This window comes from Rattus norvegicus, chromosome 11 (assembly GCF_036323735.1).
Source record: "Rattus norvegicus strain BN/NHsdMcwi chromosome 11, GRCr8, whole genome shotgun sequence".
NCBI classification, from domain to species: Eukaryota; Metazoa; Chordata; class Mammalia; order Rodentia; family Muridae; genus Rattus; species Rattus norvegicus.
Genome location: NC_086029.1, coordinates 28,426,090 through 28,445,303, shown reverse-complemented (window position 1 = coordinate 28,445,303; position 19,214 = coordinate 28,426,090). Strand labels below are relative to the sequence as shown.

Sequence of the window (19,214 nt, the reverse complement as noted above, 5' to 3'; positions counted from 1 at the left end):
TACTCACTTGACTTGTTGTGAGTCGTGGTGTGGTATGTTATGGAGGTCAGGGGTGTGATGGCAAAACCTCTGACATCTTTATGAACAGGGTGCAAGCTGGGGGAGGAGGTGGATTTGGGGGAATGGGAACAGGAATAAGATAACACCCTTGGAAGCCTTAGGGGGTAGCACCCTACTTCTTCTAACTAGGCCCAACCTCCAGTTACCCATTCAGTTGTGTATTCATCAGAGGTTTATTGCATGGATGTACCTAATGCCCTCCTGACCCAGCTCCTTCTCAGTAAGCCCAAGAGCTGCCCCAAGCCTTTAGTAAATGAGCCTTCTTGGGGACCACTTCATTGCTAAACCCCACTGAAAAGGTTTCCTTCTTAATGTCCTGTTTCCTACGTCTTCTGCCTTTTATGCGTCTCCTTTAAAGAACACGTCTAGTTCTCTTGCCTGGAGTAGATAGAGATGACGGGTGAATACACAAATGTAGTTAACAATCTAGTGTGTGTCTGCGAAGCTTACAGTGACTAACTAGTGAGTTTACTAGGCGAAGATCCATTGTTCACGTCCATGGGACGCAGCAAGTACTAGTCCTCTCGGATACCTCAATGAGTTCTCAAACAGTAGGAGTACAGTGGGGCGAATATTCTTCTGTTTCCCAGAATATTAGAAAGCTTCATTCTGAAAGGTTTTGCTCTGAAAAAAATTTTTAGAATTTTTACTGTATTTTCGAAAAAAAAATAAGATCAGGATTTTAAGGAATTTGGAATCACTTTTATTAACTGAAGATAATAATTAGCTATTATAATTACACATTTAAAACTAGAAGCATTCTTCTGTAGTAGTAAAGAGAATTGTTCACTTTTCAAGGCCGGCATGAATTTCCATTTATGAAAAATGTATCGTTATCTCAGAAGAGGAGGGTTTGATGAGCTTTGAACTGCATGACACTGTTGAAGAGAAATTCAACCTTGAAGTGAAGTATAAAGTGGACAGCCCCTCTTATAAAATCAGAATAGGAATTGTTTTCAAGTAGTGTCTTTGAAGATACAATATTCAAGGCTCCTTTAATCACTGCTTGGTTATAGACATTCGTTCATCGGAGTATAACGTCCTCCTGTAAAGGAGACATCCTCTTGCGAGCCCTGAGTAAGTGCGTGCCTCAGTTGCCAGGCTCTACGGGAGTGCCCAGGTTTCTCTGTGCAGGCAAAGCAGCCTTCTGGCACTTGTTGAAAGTTACATATGACTGAAATGCCATCTGGTGTGCACGTCCCTTCCTTACCCCTTTAGCCATTCGTCCACAGTCTCCCTTCATCTTTCTTACTTTGATGTCAAGTGGGGATCTCATGCTAACTTAACTTTTGTACCAGAATCGTCTAGAACAAATTTGGTTCCCCCTTTCTGTAGTGGATTTGTTCCAAGCCCCAGTGGATCACTGACAACTGGTTTTGATTTCTGTGTTCTGGCTTCCCCCTGTACAGTCACTGTTCCAGTGCCCTTTCTCTCTTACTTAAGCACCCTTGCTTCTAAGTATGACTTTTGTAGTATGAGGTGTTGCAACCCTACCACCATTGCAGCAACCTCAACGTGGGTCTTTCTTATGAAGTAGAGAACCTTTTTGTTTTTTCACTAAGTGCTTTATGTTTATTTGACACTCAGAGGACCATTATTAAGTAAATAATGTGATGTATGACAATGACCCTGATAAAAGCGGGATCCTGAGTAGTGGGCAGGTAACATATACAAAGTGGACATGCTGGACAAAGGCACCCTTCAGCTTGTGAAGCTGAACTGAGAGTTCACCATCTTCTTTACAGCCGTGTGTCCTTATGCCTACCTAGACTTTTCCAGCTACTGTTTTTAGACCATAGTTGATCTATGAATCCACAGGAAGCGAACACTGAATTGTTCTAGGACACAGATTCACATTTCTTATGAAGTGTTCTAGCATCTACACAGAACCCACTTCATTCTGACTATATCTTAAATCAACTCTAGAATATACCCAGATACAAGACAAATCTTATGTAAATATATATGGTAAAGTTTGGAGTATAATATCGTATTATTATTATTGTTATTATATCATCAATATTTATATAATAATATAATGTCATTACTCTCTAAACTATATTGGGCTTAGGACAATCTGTATATTCTCAGGAAATAGACTCCCCCATTAAGTATTTTCCATCCGATTTGTCTAAACCTTTATACATGAGTGGATGCACATCAACAGTATTTTCCTTTACCTATGTAGATGTTCATCACTTGTGTAGACACGTGGGTTCACCACCTGTGTAGACACATGGGGTCACCACCTGTGTAGACACATGGGGTCACCACCTGTGTAGACACATGGGGTCACCACCTGTGTAGACACATGGGGTCACCACCTGTGTAGACACATGGGGTCACCACCTGTGTAGACACATGGGGTCACCACCTGTGTAGACACATGGGGTCACCACCTGTGTAGACACATGGGGTCACCACCTGTGTAGACACATGGGGTCACCACCTGTGTAGACACATGGGGTCACCACCTGTGTAGACACTTGGGGTCACCACCTGTGTAGACATTTGGGGTCACCACCTGTGTAGACATGTGGAGTAACCAACCGTGTGGGGTCAGAACATCACAGCAACATTTAATTTTGTTGCATGTCAAATGCAACCCTAAAGGTCCTAAGAATTGCATTTAGGCCCAAAGTGCTCCGTGAATACTCTTCATTAGCCCCTTCTGTAGTTTCCCGATTACAACCTGAGGCTACAGTATACATCACTAGAATATTGAGGGAAATGAATAAGGAGATAGTGTGTGGCCCTCAGTGTCCTGTTAGAGAGAAAGTTCAGCAGACCGCATTTGGGTATTTGACATTGTGCATGATCGTGGTGACTCAGTTGGGTGTCCTAAATCAGGACCTGTCTTTCCACCAATCACCAGGTTTTCTTTCTCTTCTTGGACGTTTAAGAGTTGTTCCAACTCCATGGGCTCTGTGCTTGTTAGTTCTACTTAAATTTGAATGTGTAAGGGTCTGGCAGCTGCTGACAGTTCCTGATTCCTCTGCTGTCCTCGTGCCTCTTGCCTTTGTGTGTGCAGTGTGTAAACCAGTCCCCATTTCATTCTTGCAGATGTCCAGGTGCCACAGGGCTGGGAATGACCATTTCGTGACTTTCGGCTGTAACACATAGCAGTGTATTGGAAACAATGATTTTCATTTTTCCTCCCAGGAAGTACTTTTTAGGTAAATAATTAGTAAAATCTCACCTGGCTTTGTTTTTCCTCATGGCGGGCTGTGGGTTTTCAAAGTGATTCCTTTTGACATATCCAGGTTAATAGAAGTCTTTCCCTCCTGTAAAAGGAGAGTTTGGAAGTTGGCTCACCACACATGGAGCTGTTTCCAAACACATATCCTTAACTACTGTCTGTGTTCTTATGTTTGTAATTTTCACTCACGCCAACAACACGAAAGGCCCTGCCGGTCTTACTGGGTCATGATTTATTTTAAAATATCAACATGGGTTTTTATTTTTGGATGTTCTTGCCTTCCTTCCTTCCTTCCTTTCTTCCTCTCTTTCTTTCTTTCTTTCTTTCTTTCTTTCTTTCTTTCTTTCTTTCTTTCTTTCTTTCTTTCTTTCTTCCTTCCTTCCTTCCTTCCTTCCTTCCTTCCTTCCTTCCTTCCTTTCTTCCTTTCTTCCTTTTATACTTAAAAAAAGTTTTGGAGCTTTGCCTGCAAAATGTTTTAACCAGTTTTCTTCCAGTGAGGAAAATCCAGGGTTATAACAGAGGCAATGCATTTGTTAAGTTTGCAGCTGAGATTTGTCAGAGGCCAAAATACCTAGCAATGTTTTCTTATTCATGGTGTCCGTCTGGGTGGTAAAGGACTGGGATATATGTCTGCTTGTGTCTGTGGCACAGTTGAAGGCACCCAATGCATGTTTTTTCAATAGGTTATCCGTCTGAATGAATGAATGGGAACTGGCTGACCCAGGCAGTTTTGGTGAGATAATATGGAGTCTGTGGTGTCTGTGACTCGCATTACAAAACCAAACTGGTTCACATGCAAACCCCAGCTCCACCTCTTACCTACAAGTTACCCAACTTTACCGAGCCTTGTCCTTACCCTTGGTTACTATCCATTTACAGTTAAATGAGTCTGTGTTTGACTTAGCACGACTGGCAATAATTGTGGCTGTTCCTGTCATGGCTAGGATTAGTATTGCTTTGATGAAACACAATGACCTAAACAACTTGGAGAGGAAAGGGATGATTTGGCTTAAGTTTCCACATCATCAAGACAGGAACTCAAAACAGGGCAGTAACCTAGGGCCAGGAGCTGACACAGGTCACGGAGGCTCTTTACTGGCTGGCTACCCCTGGCTTCCTCAGCCTGCTTTTTAAAAACAGATTCAGTGGTTGTGTTTAAGCTGCAGTAGAGAATTATCTCTGACCATTTGTCTGCTTCCAGAGACTCTGATGAGAAAATATTGCTGGAAACATCTCCGTTAAGTATTGGCCTTATATATTTTTCTCTGCGCCATCGTTAGCCAAATATATTTTTCAATGCTAGTCAAGGGCCAGCAAGATGACTCAGCAGGTAAATGCAATTGCCACCAAGTCTAATGACCCGAGTTCCATCTCTAGATCCACATGATGAACGGAGAGAACAAACTCATCTAACCTCCCTTTATGTGCCCTCCTGAACATATACACACAAAAATGCACAAAATCATCAATTAGTTATAAGGCGTAATCAATTATCTTCTAAAAATTAGACCTAATATGATAAGCAGTCATGGTCTAAATTATAGATACCATTAATGTAGAGTTAAATTGAGCCTATAGCAAAACTTTGTAACGTTGCCTATTTTGATCCAGTTATGCCAGGAGTAGGTTCTTTTGCTGTTATAAGAATTATACAATTTGTAATTTTTTGTTTGTTTTTTACATTGTAGTGTTATGGTTCTGAGATCTTAAGTTCTTAGTTTAAACAAATAGTTTGGGCTTTGTGAAGGTTTGCTTTTAAATTAACAGTCAAAGGGCTTTTTGACTCCAACTGACATTCACTCTCCCTCCCTGCATGCGTACCCCCCACCCCCCACTACATCTCCAGTCTAGGATTTCCTTGGGATGAAGGGTGGCATGAGTAGCAATTGGCAGTGCCTGCATTCTAAAGAGTGTGCACACTCATGAAGAACATAGTTACCTCTTCTCGTTTTCCTTAATTCATTATCACCTTAGTGTGTTTGGCCTTGAAACCTTTCCTCCTATGTTCTTACACAGCTCTCCCTGCCCCCTCTCTACTTTGGATAAGCATTTACTGTTGTGAAGAGTGTTATAAGCATGTGGGGATTAGAGCATGATCTTACAATCGAAGTAGTTAAATAGTACATTTGGGCGGCCTCTGCTCTGGTCATATGTTTTCTGTTCTTGTTTGTTGGCATTTTATTTTTTGGTGCATGCTCTCACTATATATCCTTGTCCAGCCAGACACTTGCTGGCATGACTCACAGACATCTACCTGCCTCTGCCTCCTGAGTGCTGGGATGAAAAAAAAGCATGTGTCACTATGGTTGGCCCCATTTTCTAATTTATCATGGGGACATTTAAAACATTGCCAGGAGAAAATGGATTCATGTTAAAATGTCTTGTTTTCTTTCTTCGTGGGTCATGTTCTATAAGCACACATCCTAACAAAAGCTAATTAAGAAAAGCTCACCCCATACATGCATGGAGAGTTTGAACAGTGGGCACTTGGTTCCAGGGATAGATCCCGGCGCTTTCCCTCTTGCTGTCCTGCCATGTTGATGTTGCAGCACTGTAACTCATCCGGGTTGCAACATGGCCGTTTGCCTGTGCTGTTTGCTTGTTATTCGAGAGAGAAAACAATTCCCAGTAAACTCAAGGGGCAAAGTCTCATTAACCTCTCCTGCTGTGACCCTTACGATCAGAGAAAATGTTATTTGTCAATCATTGATAGCTTGATGTAGCTGAACTTAATTGAAGAGAGAATTTGCCTGATTTTGGCCATCTAGTCAGGGAGGGATACCACCGGTGTTCCCATTTGTGGAGACAGCAGTTTCGTGGATTCCTGGTATCTGTCTTGTGTGATCACAAAATGCCATCGTGTTTAGGCAGCGACACTCTTTTCTAGTTGTTCCTTTGTGCCTTGTGGGTAGAGAACTGAAAAGCAGAAGGCTTTGCTGTGGTCCCAGAGCGTGCCTGTTGGTGAGACAGGCAGAGCTGTTGAACGTCGTGGTGCCTTCTTCAGTGCTAGATAGAAATGGGAACCGAGAATGCGGCAGGGAAGACCTGGAGGAATACAAGGGCACGTTTAGGCTGTGCTCCCGAAGGCCTCAGCTGTCAGAGGCTGAGAGCTGGAAGATGGAGATAGTGCGTCTTGGGGTGGGAGTACTGCCGCCAGGAGACTATGACTGCTCTGGGGGAGTGAGGGGGAGTCACTCGGCATACGGGTGGAAGGGAAAGGACGCTCTTAGTCACACTGCAACAGCACAGTGACCTGATACTTACCGATCATTTTCACAGCATTGTAAACCATAGATAAATCTACGGTACACATTTACAAAATAATCCAACATAATAATCCAAAATAAAAGGGAGCGATGTTCTGTGTTAAACAAATGGAAACTTGGGAGTAACTTTAGAGTGAAGGATTCGGATGCTGAATGTAGATTTAAGGGCCTTTTTTTTCTGTTTTTAAAATTTACATATTAAATGTATTTATTTAAATCAGTGCTTCAAGGTTTGAAGGCATAAACTTTGTAATAGCTGTAGTGGTTTTTAATAAGCAGTACGTCTCAGGACAAATAGAATGGTTTTGTTTTTAGTTGTTTTCTTTTGTTTTTAAACATCCTTTTTCTCAGTAATGTGAGGCACTCGGCCTTCCAAACTGTATGAAGGTAATCTTTCCCAACTTTCCATTTTACAGGGAAGGTTCTTAGGCAGGTAAACAACTCAAATAGCTTCAGGAAGTCTCTAAAACTGACCAGATTCATTGGGCCTCTCCCTGCCCTGGTAAGCAATAAAAGCTGAGGGTCCCTCAGACAAGCTGAAGCTCTGAGACTTGGAACTTAGAAACACCCCCCCACCCACACACACACACACACTCCTCACCCCTCTACACACACTCAGGGTTAATAACTAAATAATTGTTTTTATAGTAGGATACTTTCCTACCAGGCTCATGCTCCAAAAAGTATAAAGGCCTTCTCCTGCATTCCCATCTCTCCTCCCCCTCAGAGGCAGCCACCATTCTGTTCTTCTCTCTGATAATTCTTCTTGTGTGAGGTTAGTTTTGTGGTGTGACTTTGTGGTATTCTTTGGCTTTTGACTGTCAAGACGCCCTTGCACGGGAAAAGCCCTTACACTGAGGCACCTGGAAAGGGTGGAACCCTGTTTGGCTGCCCGCAGTCTGCAGTGTGCTCCACAGCGTTTGTGAGCTGTCGTCCATCCTGGGTTGGCTCAAAGTCAGAAAGCAACTGGTTTTGAGTCGTTTCTTTTTCTTTAGGGAACCCCTCACCCTTACTCCTGGAGCTCCAATAGGAGTGATTGTTCACCAGGTCGAGCCATGGCGGTATTCGATCTGGGATGAGTTGACTGCGTGTCACTAGTTTTGTTACATAATTGATTCCAGAACGGGGACATGGCAGGTCCACAGATACGTTGGGAAGGAGTGGATCCTGGCTACTGGGGTAGCAAGGCATGCAGCCAAGGAAAGCAAGTCCAAGCAGCCTGGGGCAAGAGCATCCACGGAGGAAATTCCAACACAGTTCTTTTACCTAGTGGTGTGTGTTAATGTGCCATTATACTATCTACGACAGGGGTTGCATGTTTCTGAGCCATCACGATTAGGAGTGTCTTTGGGAGGAATCCCAGGGCATCAGTCTTTATCTATGTGGCATGGCATAGCGTGCCTACTAGATGAGTGGGGTCCACCATATGAATATGGAGGTACCCTGGGAACAGTTAAGGGTTTGGAGGACATTTTGATGTCTTTAAGCATAACCCACAAAGGTGGGGGCTGTCAACACACAGCGGCAGAGGTGGCCTGGCCACTGTTGTGTGCAGCTGAAGTTCATCAGTAGACAGGACGGTGACCATGCTGGAACTTGATTGTGTAAAGGAGCAGTTGCAATGAGTAAGGGAGATTCTTTGTGTTGGCCTCTGGTTTAGCAAGTACCTTAGACAAGCAAGAGGATGAGAGGTGGTCACAGCAGTAGACGATACCCCTCAAGTCTATCCTTAAGTAGAAAAAGATGGGAAATCTGCGGTGCAGTGTACAGAAACTGGCCTTTACAGTGGCCCCATACAAGAAACTGGGGTGATTAGGAAATATTCAACACTTGAACTGCTGGAATTGGAAAAGACTTAAGCAATAAAAGCCTGTCACAGCCTGACTTGTGAGTCTGTGGGATGCGGGAGCAGATGAGATCACTCTGTGGATGCAGAAAAACTGGGTGATGTATACCAGACATCCTTTCTTAAGACGAAGACTCGTAACCTGAGATAACATGAGTGAAATCCGTTCCTGATGGTCTGCCGTATTAAATGCATTAGGGACAGTTGCTTATTTCCCCCTGAGGTCTCCACAAATGGCAGCGGCTGGGGATCTATAGTGGGGGATGCTAAAGGGAACCAGGAATAAGAGAAGCTGTGTTTGAACCCTGGTCCATTGGGCCAGATAGTACTGCGGTCACAGAGAAGTTAAAGAAAAGGTGGATCCTGCACGGACCAGCATGCAAAGAGAGTTGGGAAGGGGAGAGTCGTGCGGTCTTAGAAGAGATAAGCAAAAGGTAAAACAGAGAAAGGCATCTGTTTGGGTTACTGGAAGACAGGTGTGACAAGATTTTTCGAAGAGCTGGACTTCCTAAGGAAACAATTGATAGAAAGCGAAATTGTGCTCTTAAGAGCTGCTGGAAGACTTGAAAGCCTAACGAACAGTTCGGAGAACAATATGGGTGAAAGTGATTAAGCCTGTCCCAGGAGTAGGTACATATCACCTCCCACCCCCAGAGTTACGGGGCTACATTTCCCTCCACCAAGAGGCTGTGCCAGAGTGGAGATAGTTTGCCCAGCCAGAAGATCCCTCACCAGCCAGGGTTGTTGAATGGAAAGTAATAGCATCAGCTACACCCAATGTGCCAGCCCAGGGCCACTGGGACCCAGGGAGCCAGCAGGTGCGGCAGGGGAGAGCCGAGCATGTTCCCCCTTGGCCATGAGTAGGTCTAAGCAAATTAAAGTCAGACTCTTGAGGCTCATGGTGCATGTATAAATGTAGGGGTGGTGCTCCATGGATGAGCTGTGGGATATGGAAACATAATGGCTCAGAGAGAATGGCAGAGAGTTAGAGGGAGCGAAGAAAACACCTCCTACATGCTTTGTACACACTTTGATCTGTGGAGGAAGCAACCAATACAGATGGATGGGACCTTTCTGTGCTACCTGTGTCTTTGCTACATTCCACTTTAGGATCAGCTTAGTTGTGAGTCTCTGGGGTCACCCGGCCCTGCTCAGAACAGATGACAGCAGACTGGAGAGCTTCACTGTGTTTTTCTTGTAATCCCTTATTTGTTACGGGATGGCGGTTCAGTCTGTTGCCTTGTCTGGACCATTGTCTAGAAATGGGTCTTCTATAGATGACGTAAAGTGAAACTGAGTGTTTTGCAGACAGGGAAAGCCACTGGAGAGACAGCTATGTGAGATGGTGTGTCCACCTTCCTTCCCGTCCTACGGGGGCTGGGCTAATTGAAAGATAAAATTCAAGAGATGCTTTGACATGGATGGAAAAGGACACTCCCAGAAGACATATGGTTACTGAATGAAAACCTCTGGCCATGTGCGATGCCTCCTGACAGTTGGAGAGGGAAGCCCCTGACTCCCCACCCCCACCCCTAACTGGAAAGGATATTGTTACTGCTGTTGGTTATATGCCAAAACTAGACTGTGAGCCCTATAACTAAAGACTCTACACGCGCATGCTCTGACTCCAGGACACAAAGAAATGAAACTGGGACTGAACCAGAAACTCCCACCTTGGTAGCTGGCTTTTATAGTGCTAGAAGCAGCCATGCCGTCTGCTAGTAGAACACTGTCACCAACATTCCTGCTTGGCTTATGGATGCTGCGTGCTAAGATACTACATGCCAGGCAGGAAGTGCCTGCTTGTGCAATAATGACCTAGCTCTCATTGGGAAGATAATAGCCTTCTCATGGAATCTTCAAGAAGGAGGTCAGCATGCCTACAATGGAAAGCCAGGATAAAACCCTGCTCCTGGGGAGATTATAGAACCCAGCAGAAAAGAACTTCTAGATGATAAAGCTGCGTTCCCACCCAGAGATCACTGCTGTTACCAACCTCAGCTCAGAGCCATTGTGAAGCTCCCAAGAACAAGTGACTATTGCTAGGTCATGATATCTTATTTCTTAGCCATAGGTGGACGTCTGTAGTCACCCCCTCCCAGGGTCACTAAAAGCTAAGAGTCTCTTTCACAGAAACAACCTATAGAGAAGGCTCAGTCTCTGGGAGAAGAGGACACAGCAGCCAAGCTGCCTGGAGGAGGTTTAGATCACCTGAGGTGTGCATAGTGTGATCCCAGGAAAAGTTTTTCCACACAACACTAATGCAGTTCTTGGTCAACTTATAGTTAAATTCACACGAAAGCTATCAGAATGAATCAGTGCCCTGTGGTCATGTGACGGAGTGAGTTGCTTTGCTTCCCTTTCTTCTGAAGAGGAGTTAGTTCAGTAAGTCAGAGCACTGTACTCATCTGAACTCTACAAGAACAGTCGTGAAGAACTTAAGTGTGTGCGGCCCAATACCTCAGAGCATTTCAAAGTGCCTTTCCCATGGTAGATACTGTGAAAATATTCAAATAGAAAACGTGATCTAGAACATTATGGCGGTTCATTATTTAAATTTTTAAAGAATACTAGGGTTCCATACAGCAGTTTTCTTAAGCAATGTGCCCTACCTCTGAAGCTTCATCACTGGACAATTTTAATCGCTTTTGAGCTAAAAGCAGTATATAACAAATATAAGGAAGTCTATGTTGGGCAAATATTTCGCTTTGAAGGGTGAGTTAGGCTTTTCTCCTGACTCTTTTGCTAATCATGACAGATCAATGACTATTGGCTTTTACCCTCAACTGGGGAGAGAAGCCTGTGAAGACGCTGAAGCTCTGAGCGTCTGAAGCTCTGGAGCACTGGGTGACTCCCACCACCATCTCCTGAGAGCCACAAGCAGGCAGGTCTTTGGATGGTTTTTTTTGAGACCCTAGGCAAGCTGTAATCCTTTACCTGCAAGTCTGCTTTCCCATTCTTGTGAATGTGTGCATCTTTAATATACTCCTTCAGTTTTATTTATTTGTTGTTAATTAAGGTGGTGGGGAATCTACTTCCTGGAGACTGTCATGCATATGTGAGCATTTTTTTTGAGAAGTGTGCCCAGACTGCTTCTCATCACAGCAGAGTTCCATTGGCCACAGCACACAGCTCATTTGTTTTCGTTATGTCTCACGTACTGTAAACGGGGCTGCACTTGAGTGCCCCCTGTCCGAGGTGCTTCATACTTCAGAGTTCCTGCTGTTATTTTTGAATATTTGCTTGAAATTTACAGGGCTTGTAGCCCAACTCCCTGAAAGGTTCTAAAACCTGAAGCTTTCTGATATCATGGCAGAGACTTTAGAAGTTGTAGGATGTGAGCTTTGCATTTCAGATCTTCAAGTGAAGGCTGCTCCCCTTTGGGTTACATTGTGAGACCCAATACTGAAATGATATCTCAAGAATTGCCCCCCTGCAGAGAGAGCATCACTAATGTGATCCTTCTATCAACCAGCGCCCATCCTTACTCACACAGCTTGATTCTCACCATTTGCAACCCTGGACCCACTTCCAAATTTTATGTTCGTCACTTGTGTTGTTCTTAATAGTGCTGCTCTTCCCACCTGGATACTTACATTCTATGTTAGTTAATTTTATGTTTTTGTTACATCTCGTGAAATCATAGTATTTTGAACGTAGTCTCCCAAGACTTGTTCTTTTGAATTCATTGTAGGTTTTTGGAAATCATTTATACTGCTGTATTTATGTTCCATTTATTTTCCCTGCTGGGTAATAGTATGTTGTGTGAATTTATTCATTTCTTTGTTGGTTGATATGTGGGTGTTTTTGTTTGCCTGTTTCATTTTGGTTTGGTGTACGTTCCTTTCCTGTTGCTGTGATAGAAGACCAAGACCATGATCAGCATGATCTCAGAAAGAGTTTATTTTGGCTTTCGGTGGTTTCCAAGGTCAGAGTCCATTGTGGCAAGGGAAGACATAGCAGCCGGTGGCAGGAGCAGGAAGCTGGCAGATCTTTAGTCTATACACAGGAAACAGGAGAGAGAGTGCACACAGGGAGCAAGGCTGCACCACCTAAAGGTTCCACAGCTTCCTTAAACAGTGCCACCAACTGGGAACCAAGTGTAGTTATGTGAGTCTTTGTAAGACATCACTTACCAAGACAGCTGGATCTGTGCTGACATATTCAGACACCATGAGATACCACAGCTGTTATAGAGCATTGATGGAGTCAACGTTGGTTTTATGGGTTTTCACCAGGTAAGACTCTAGAATACATACCCAAGAGAGAAGTGTAGACAGTATCAGAAGCTGTTATATAGCAACTGTTGTGCTATATAACCGTTGGCACCATCAAGGGCCTCGGGGAGTCGGGGGCTGGGAGGGGATACATCCTGAGGGCTGAGAGTGATACACAGAGAGACAGTGTGTGTTCTAGGAGGTAGCATCTTTTTTTGGTATTAGTTTGCTTTTCCGTGCTTTCTAATGAGATGTCCAACATTGTTTTACACCATGATTCACTATTGTATTCTTCCATGATGTGTTTATATATGGGCGGGGCCTACAGCTCAGTTGTTCTGTTTGCAGCCTGGACAGGGTCCTGAGTTCCAGCCTCAGAACTACAAATAACAGTAATATGTTAGGCAGCCTTGTCTGCATCTTAAACTTTTTAAAAATAAAATTTACTTTCTAGTGGATGGAAGGTTTTAATGATAATGAAATTGACTTTATTATGCTTTTCTAGTTAGCTCTTTGTGTGTCTCATGAAGCCTCCCTTGTCTTTTTGTATTTTCTTTCTATTTCATTCTCTTTCTCCCTGGGAGGAGCCCAAGTTAGCCTTGAACCTGCCACGTAGCTGAGGATGACTTTAATTCCCCATCTTCTTGCCTCAGCCTGTACCACTGCCCAGCTTGGAGTTCATTATCTCTTCTGTATCATTTGTAAAATATTAGACCCTTGCCTTCATATGTGAAACTTTAAGTCCTTGTTTTCGTTTATAGATAACTAATTGTTTCAGGACACTGAATGGCGCTGGAACCCACAGAGCAGCATGTGTCACCTATGATGGCTCCTACCCAGATGTCAGTTGTCTGTTTTTTCCAGAGCACGATAAGTTAACTTCTAGAGCTTTATACTGAGGGAGACCTGGTTTTGGGCAGAACATGGCCTCTCTTGGAGTCTTTGTGAACAGATGGAGTAATGAGATTGGCTGTTTCGGATCTGTTTAGTCAGTTCATAAAGCCTTTTGGAATTAGATTGACATCGTATGAATGTGCTGATTTGATTTGAGACAAATTGTTTTCTTCCTGCACATGGCAAGTTAGGTTCTTTAGTTTCCCCTGATAATGTCTCCAATGCCCAGTGTTCTTGCCCCAGACAAGAGCGGATGGTGTTTATAGCTTTCTTGTGTTCTTTAAGTATATTTTGTTGTTGAGTATTTTCAGATCGGTTTCTGTTTGGGTCCCCCGACCCCCATACACATGCGCTTTTTGTTGATTGGCTCTTTTCAGTAAGTGTAATAAAATGAAATGTTTGTAGAATGCAGCCCTACTTTATTCTTTTTTATGGCTGAATAATATTTCACTGGTCCAATTTAACACGTTATTTACTATTTGGATGATGGACCATGATAAAATCATGGGAATTCTTGTGTAGACAAAGTTATCTTGTCCTGTCTCGATATACCTAGGAGTAGAATCTTTGGATAGTATAGCAGCTGTTAATTTTTAAAGAACTCTTTAATTCTTTCCATGCGTCGTCTATGCAGTAGATTACGTGCCCTCTGCGGCATGTGAAGGAGATGACACTTCAGGCTATTTCTGAATTCTCCAAGGAGTAATTGTAATACATCATTTTATCTTAGATTGCAATTTTTATTTAAATAATGAAATGAATAAAGTGAGACTTCTTTTTATATGAGATCCTTTTAAGACAGTTTGATTTTCTAAATGTTGTGCTGTGTGTTCTCTTAAGTCTTTGCACCAGCTAGACCTGTCATTGAAATACCACATAGTTGACACACTGGCGATATTGAGTTTGATGGTTTCATATAAATTTTCCAGACATCAGTCATTGCAGCTGTCTTTTTTAGAAGATGGTGGTCTCACCAGTGTCCCCTGCTCATTTCACAGTGCTGTTCCTTCTCTGGCCAGGAGTTATCTGCTTTCCCGCCTCAGTCGAGCTCTTCTGGCTGCCCCCTCCACATGGAATCCGGCTGTACTACATGGAGCTTCCTTCGTCACTGCTCCTTAAACTCTGAGCCTTGGTCCGCAGTCACAGTGGCTTCCCTTTGTTTGTGTTTGGTTTCTTGTTACTACCTCACCCTTATCAGTCCATCACTGCGATTGTTTGCTTTGCTCACCGTCTTGGCTACAAGGATTGATACCAATCTCATTTGCATGCAAGTTTTGGACGTGTTTTGGTTTCTCTTCCTTAAAAAACCATGTGTGAAACTGTTGGGGCATTGCGAATGTATACATGTATGTAACTGTATGAAACTTTCCAGCTCTTTCCCAAAGTGGCCAGGCCCCTTATGTTCTCATCTGGTGTAGAGGAGTCTGATGGTCACTTTTTTTTTTTTTTTTTTTTTTTTTTTGTTAACTTGACCCTAGCTATGTCAAAGCTTCTGGGAAGAGGGAAATTCAGTTGAAAAATGTCTCTACCAGTTAGGCCTATAGGCAAGCTGGGGTGTGGGGTGGGTGGGGGAGGAAGTAAGGGAATGGGAGGAGTGAGGAGGTTGGTTTTCTTCTTTAATGATTGGTATGGGAGGGCCTAGCCCACTGTGGGTGGTGCCACTTCTGAGTAGGTGGCCCCAGGTTGGAAAGCAATCTGAGAAGGTCAGGAAGAGCAAGCCAGTAAGCAGCACTCCTCCATTGCTTCTGTTTTTCAGTTGCTGCTTGAGTTGCTGGCCTAACTTCTCATTTATGGACTCTTAAGTGGTAAAATGAAGTAAAGCTCTTCCTCCCCAATGTGATCTTTTGTTGGTGTTTAATCACAGCAATGGAAAGTCAATTAGTCCAACCAGGTTCACCCACCATCATTTCTAACTTACGATGTTTTTCAAATGAAAAATGATAGGTACTGTAGCATTGGTAGCATGGTCTCTGTCACTTCATCAACAGTTATGATGAAATTATAATGGTCACCATATTGTGTGCTGACTGACCCTTCTTCTTTGAAGTACTTTTTAATCTTCATCCTTCTTGAGTCCTAAGGAATTTAATATGTGCTGGATGAAATTCTTTTATCACTTATGAGTCACAGACATTTTTTCCCACTCTGGTGTTGGCTTTTTAGATAACTGACATCTCTTGGAGACTTTAATGAAGGTCAATTGTTCAATTTTTGTGGATTGTGCCTCTACTGATTTACGCAGGGACTTCCTCTAACTTACAATCTCCTGTTTCTTCTACAAGTGTTGTTCTTTTTGTTGCTTCCAGCAGTGGCCCAGGTAATTAGTTTAACAGGCAGTAAACTAAAGGATGATACTTATTCACTCACACATTCTTCGAATTTTATGACCATTTATCAACAAGATTGTCTATTCTATGGCATCTTTGTTTAAAATAAACTGACACTGGGTCTGAAAGTTCCTTCTGGTGTCCCCTTTCCCCTTCTGTGGTGTAGATCTTGCTTTACAGAGCACTACACATGGCATTTGTTTTGGTTACTATCTCCTTCTTATCCCATCATCGCTGGATGTTTGCTTTGGTTTCAATCTTGCCTAAGAGGATTGATACAAATCCCATTTGCATACAATCTTTTGACTCGCTTTGGTTTCTCCTCTTTAAACAGCCTCCTGTGAAACTGTCGCGATGTTGTGAATGTATGCATCCATGTAACTGTCTGAGACGGGCCAGCTCCTTCCCAGAGTGGCCAGGCCTCATATGTTCTTATCAGGAACATAGGAATGCATGGGCTCTCATGATAGCTTTAGAGAAGGTTTGGGCAGTAGGTGGTTTTAAGTCTTTTAAACTTAACCATTTTAAAAATGATTTCTTTAATGTGTACTTGTGCATGCTTGGGTGGGTATGTGCACAGGGGCCTGCAGAAAGCAGAAAAGGGTGTTGGATCCCCTAGAGCCATGATTCTCAACCTTCCTCATGCTGAGACCCTTTAATACAGTTCTTCATGTTGTGCTGACCCACAACCAGAAGATTATTTTCGTTGCTACTTCATGACTGTAATTTCATTAATGTTATGAATCATGATGTAAATATCTGTGGTTTCCAGTGGCCTTTGGTGACCCCTGTGAAAGGTCTTGTCATCTATCATAAACTTTTGTAAGCTTTTTTATTAATCTTAAAGAGATATGTGGAAGATGTCATTCAAGATTACACTGCCTGTGGACAAAGAGGCACTAATTTCTCCACTAATTTATATATTTTTGCTCACTTAGGATATTGTTTTAAAAATATTCCTATGTATGGGTGTATGCCAGCATGTAGGCACCTCATGTAAGTGAGTTGACTGCCCGTGGAAAGTTGAGCATCTGATATGAGGTTGGAGATGATTGTAAGCCAAAGAATGGGTACTGGGAATCGAACCAAGATCTTTTGGAAGAGGAGGTGCTCTTGTCCTCTGAGTCGCCTCTTTAGTGTCCCAGTAGAGTTGACTGTAAATTGCTCCAAGTTATGTGTTTCCATATTTATCGCTCGAGTTTCTCATTGAGTGGATGGTATTTCAGCATTGTAGTCAGCAAAGTCTACAATCTTTAACCATCAGTGTGATGCTAACTGTTTGCACCAGCAAGGTGAGACAAACTGCAATGCACGTTAGTAATGGGATGGAGGGCAAACTGGTATGATGTAAGGAGCTGTAACAAGAGCAGTTGACGATGTCCAGCACAGTGGCAAAGCCAGGGAAGAAGCTCAAAGCCGAGCGCGGACAGGCAGGCACACGCCTGCTAATGAATGAAGGGTTTCCTCAGAAGTCTGTGTCCTTTTGTCCTCCTTCAAAACATATCTGACACACTGAGTCCTTGACTTGTCCATGAGACTAACTTAAACGCTTCCTTACATAAGAACTTTGTAAATGTTCATGTGTGAAAGCTGTTACTCTCTCTATGCTAACCTTTGTTGTTAAGTTTAAATATCTATATTTTCCCTTGTGTTCATACATAGTTCAAAAGATGGATAATAACACTGGTGGAGAGTAGCCATCAAATCATCAGTTCTAGAATGTAGTAAGTGTCCACATAGACGCAGGCTTGATTTTACCTCCCCCTCTATAAAATAGACTTCATCTGCTTCAATGTTTGTTTTGTTTTCCAATATGTATATGATTTGAGAAGCCTGCAAATGAATATTACTATGGAAGGGTGACTATTAATATTTCAGATAATTTCCAATGCTTGGATTTTTTTTTCAACTTAAATGTTACCAGAATTTGGTTTCTTCTTTTTTCTTTCTGTGGTCTCCCCCCCGCCCCTCCCCCCCCCCCCAGTCAGGTCTCACTACACAGACCTGGCTGGCCTTGACCTTACAGAGATCTGCCTGACCCCACCTGATCCCACAGAGTGATTTCTTCTTTAGCTTCCTTTGACTTTGTGACTTGAGGTAGCTTAAATCAGTTTTTTCATCCAGCAAGTGGAAGTGATAACGCTTGGCTCACAGGGTTCTTTTGAGTTGCACGCAGAAGGTGTCGTGTTGTGCCAGACTCCGATAACTGTCCTTGGGAGTGTGAGCAAGAGCTTTGTTGTGAAGACTCCTGTACTTTATCACCGTCAGCAATGTGGACCAACCATTTAATATGCTATTCTACAGACCCTCCCTTTTCTCTAGACAGGGGCAGGTAGCATTCTTCATAGAGCATCGCTATTGGAGGCTATACTAAGGAAGATAGAGCATGAACCCTAAAATTCCATCGGTGCTGTGTTCTCAAACAGTCAGATCGTGCTCGTCTTCCATATTTAAAGACCAAGTAATGGTATTTCTCAAGAAGAGAAGAAATGTAATAACACCGAATAATTAGTAGGATGTCAGTGATTTGATATTTCTCAACCAAGTCAAGATTGATTTATTGGGAATAGTTTCCAAGGCTAGGAATTAGAATGTAGAGAATCCCTCAAGGTCTCTGTTGTAGTCTAAGACATAATCGCAAATGTGGTTGTTTTAAAGATCACATGTGAATAACTTCCTTCTATATATAGTCAGGAAATGTAATTAACCCTCCCTCCACCCCACCCCTTACTTTACTGAGAATTCCTGTCAGATTTTATTGGCAAGATCTGATTTGACTCCAAAATCTAGAGCTTGGGACTCTCCTCCGAGTCCGCTGTACCCCTGTAGCCTCGCTGTAAAGGGTAAATATGCTTAACCTAGTAAAGTGCTCTGCAACTGGGAAAGCATGCAGCTTAACGATGACTCCCGTTTTCTCTGGTTTACCCAGCCCTCCCTACTTAGCAGGTCAGTGGTGGAGCAGGGTGGCCACAGAACCACCTCTGACTTGGGATACCTCTTAGATGCCTCTCTTGTACCAAGCAGGCCCACTTTTTCCTGGTTGTCATTTTCAGCTTTCATTTGTTAGACATAGACGTTTGTTGAAGAAAATTGCAAAATATTTATCAGCAGAAAGAAAAAAAATAATTATGTCTGAATGCAGAAAGGATGCTGTAATTTTGTATTGTTTTAACACAAAAATATTTGCGCTAAACATAGTGTTGTTTCTATAATTCTTAATATATATCACTCAGTAGAACTCAATTTCCTTCTATAAGACTTCGTATATGATACTGTATCGTATATACTATCTCATGGTGTAATAAGTTATTGTTTAACTACTTTTAGGCCTTTTTATTTCAATCTATATTCTAGAAATAATACACATTACACATTTTTATCTACAATGCTAATTTTTTTATATCC

At 42.7% G+C, this 19,214-nt stretch overlaps 1 protein-coding gene across 5 annotated transcripts in view; it reads left to right on the top strand.

Annotated features, from left to right (window-relative positions):
• The window catches only part of Nrip1 (nuclear receptor interacting protein 1), an 83,649-nt gene that overhangs the window by 21,180 nt on the left and 43,255 nt on the right, over positions 1–19,214 (top strand). Inside the window, exon 3 of one of the 5 annotated variants that reach the window (XM_039088448.2) lies at positions 3,124–3,236. The exons of the other annotated variants lie outside the window; for them this stretch is intronic. The gene's annotated coding sequence lies outside the window, so the exon portion shown is untranslated. The remainder of the gene's footprint in view (positions 1–3,123; positions 3,237–19,214) is intronic. 5 annotated transcript variants of the gene reach the window in all.